Source organism: Salvelinus sp. IW2-2015, linkage group LG22, assembly GCF_002910315.2.
Source record: "Salvelinus sp. IW2-2015 linkage group LG22, ASM291031v2, whole genome shotgun sequence".
In the NCBI taxonomy this organism is placed as follows: Eukaryota; Metazoa; Chordata; class Actinopteri; order Salmoniformes; family Salmonidae; genus Salvelinus; species Salvelinus sp. IW2-2015.
In genome coordinates, this window is record NC_036862.1 from 13,911,305 (window position 1) to 13,914,959 (window position 3,655).

The window sequence follows — 3,655 nt, forward strand, 5'->3', positions numbered from 1 at the left end:
CTAACGTTAGCTTTCAAGGTCGAGTTGTTAGATATAGCTAGCTACAATAAAAAAGGTCCTATCTAAAACCTCAGAGGGTTTTTCGGCTGTGGATTTAGCTAGCTGTCAAAATAACTTGACACGTCAAATTAGGCTATTATAGCTAGCARGCTACATTGTAATCGTATTGTAGTAGTTTCAGAAGATAGTTTTCGAGGCAATCAATGATGTAAGTTAACTATTTAGTATTATGAAAATAAAGGATTCACGTGGTAGGAGTCAGCGGCATGGATGGGTTTTCCTGTAATGTAGAAAGTGTGTTTGTGTGAAATTCAAGTGGCATCATCTTGTTGGTTGCTGCTTTCGAAAGCGTTTGTAGTCTCTTGTTTTACACACTTGGCTGTCATGAGTTTGATGTGGGAACTTTGGTGGTTGTGTGGAGAGGAACAGATAAGATAACATATGACAGCAGCCCAGTGATGCATTTCCACGTTCAACTTCGAGATATGGAATTCACGTTTTTATTCCATGTTAAGCGTTTTTTTTTCATCTTCAATTACATGACAGTCACAGACAGTATTTCAACAGTTGGGACAGAGGCAGACCCCTATCGCGTGGAACGGTTTATCCTGCGCAATCACAATCCACCTTCAATGTTTATTTTCCATACTTCATCATTTCCGTGTGAAACGTTTTATGTATTTTGAGTCGGATAGGAATGATACGACCTGTGTGTTACAACGTAAAAATAATATCAAGCTTTGCAATAGTTAATGGGATGACAGGAGTTTGACAAAAAAATACAATTTTACTACTGACAGAGTTTGGCGCGCTCAGTGATGTGAATGAGCGCGTGTCGACTCGCCGCTGGCTTGGCTGTGGATTTGTTTATAAATAATGATCGCACACACGAGGGCGTAGTTGCTGCCATCTAGCGGCCACATAACATATGGGTTGGTAGGTCAAACTGTCTGTCGAAAAGTCACTGTTTGAAAACATACATGTGCTAAGACATCCTGTATTTCCCGTGGAACAAGGTATTTTAAGCTTGTACCTTTAAACCCAATTMAATGTACAATTTTGCTTGATATTTGGTTCTGAGGAATTTCTAACTCTGCATTATGAACGACCACAGCACTGAGACCCCTAGGACATAGTTCTTCCTGACATGGTGTATTACCCAATGATGTATATAAACCCTGGATTGCTGATGCTTTGTATTGGCCATTGAGAGGCTTTGAAGCCACCGGTCGGCAATATTGGCTCTCCCAGTAGGAGCTGTCCTCCATCAGTAGCGGTGCATGGGTAAAATCAGTGGTGAAGCCAGGAAAAAAAACATAATTTATTACAACCTATGTGTTGTGATAATTGTGTTGTTTGCTCTATAACATGGTAGTTCATATGCCTTGCTACCGTGATATATAGGTCTAAGGCCGAGACAATAAGAAGACACAGTGGCAGAATAATTTCAACTGCACCTTTGTTTAATCATAAAACCGGAGAGCAACCTCTGTCCGGTGAAGTCCACAAAGCATATTGCATGTAACAAACAGTTACATGACCTACAGCATGGTCAAGCAAGTTAATGTTGCCAACATTTTCAGACTATTGATTTAGAACCAGAGAGAGTTACCTCAAGTCGGAAAGTTGGCTTATCTTACAGCTTAATTGTTTGCATACCTTTACACACAAACACASACTGCTCATAGTAAAAAGTTCCACAATATCCACCAGGTGACAACAGTTTGTAAAAGGGGCGATCAGTCATGGCCTATTACAATTTTGTTATGCATTTGTAAACATCAACAGACTGCACCTGGTATGGCCCGCCCCCAGATGGAGAGTGGAGTGGACCACCATGGTCGGGGCAGACAACACAGCTGCAGCATGCAAGTCCAGCGGCCAGACACCTGGCCTGGTGGCAGCAACAACCCTCTCCAGGCTGCATACCACCAGTCCTGCCAACTGCCCTCCAACATGGACACCCAGCCCAGGCAGGGCTCTCCACCCCCCCAGCCCCAGAGAGAAGCCTCCCCACCACCRAGTGCCCATCCACTGGACACCCCCAGAAGAGCAAGCACAGGTAGGTTATTACTACTAGTTGCTGGATACTGTGATGTTTCATATAGTCTATGTTGCTGCTAATACAGAGTTCTTACGCATAGGCCTAAATGGTAAGCCACTGAGGCAGAAACCATGGTCATGTTAGAATAGGATTACAAGTGGTAGCTGTGAATAGCTTACTGCTATGAGGAAATACTAGCATCAAAGGACATCATGCTCACATGCTAGTGCAGTGGCATTGGATGGGAAAGTTCCCCCTCAACTGTATGATGGAATGTGTGAGTCGATCGAAAAGGAAAGTTGATGAAATAGAGATGCATTGACTATGAAGCAATATAATTCAATGTGATTGTTATTATACTTGTAAGACTCGTTGATGTTTGTACATCTAAGTGAAGTTCCTCATCTGCTAATTTTCCACCAAGTAGAAATGGGTTGGCTAGTAGTCATAAAACCGTTGTCATCACGTGTAGGATGTAAATACAAGCAGTGCAGAAAATGTGCCCTTTAAGCATCCTCCCTTATATAGCCTAAACCTGATGATGCTTTACCTAGATTGCCTTTAGTATGAACTTGCTAACTAAGAAGTTGGCTCCTGGCAATGGCATGGACCCCAGATAGAAAGCTCTCAACCGAATGTTACACATTAGCTACTGTTTTATTCACTCAGTTTGATCTGGTGTGTCCATGCTTGTGGAAAGAGTAAACAAACRGCTAAACAATTGAGATGGGGAACCAATGAGGGGAGGGGCCTGGAAGAAGGCAGTCAGAGTATTGCATCTCGAATAGGAGCTTCACAGTCATTGACAGGTGTGAAAAGTTTAGCCTATGTTTTGACGGACACAAGCTACAGCATGTGGGTTATTGTCACTGTCATTTACTGCAATGGTAAGTGTGGATTAGGCTATTTCTCTGAATCTTGTCAGAGAAGAGCTCAGGGTTGTACTGATGTGGTGGGGTATTGGTGTGCATGTGAGGATTTTAGGGCTGCCGGCTTTGGTCTTGGGGCTATGGAGTTTCTTAGGAGGTGAGGGAAGCATTTTGAGCATGTGGCTATCTAACTGAAAGGAATAGTTTGGAATAGTATCTCTCTCTGGCGCTCTCTCTCTTTCTGGCTGTAAGTCAAACACTGTGGCTGGGGCATGTCGAGACTTGTCCCCTGCTCATGGCTTCCCATAGAGAGAAGTCTGCTCGACTTCCTTCAGCGGGATGTCAGCTCAACAAGCCAGTCAACCATCAAACCTGTCAATGCCCTCCCTGGTTAGAGGCATAGCCTACCCTCTCTCTCCCCCTGTTACCTTCCGCAGGGACCGCCGCTGGTACTACTTGACCATTTCTGTTTCTAATCCCTCTTTTAACCGCTCCCCTCCCTTGTGTTTCCTACTTTTGCGCTCTCTGGCTCTCACTGCCTCTTCCCCAGTCCCCGGGCAGACTGGTCCTTCCCCGCCCCTCAGCCTGTCCACCCTATCCCAGCCTAGCCCCTGAATCCGTCCGGCCAATGGCTTGATTCCAGTTTATAGTTACCCTGGCAACAAAGCAAGAGTTCCTCTCCATTCTCTCTCTCTCCTGCTCTCCTTCCTCTCTCTCTCTCTCTCTTCTCTCTCTCTCTCTC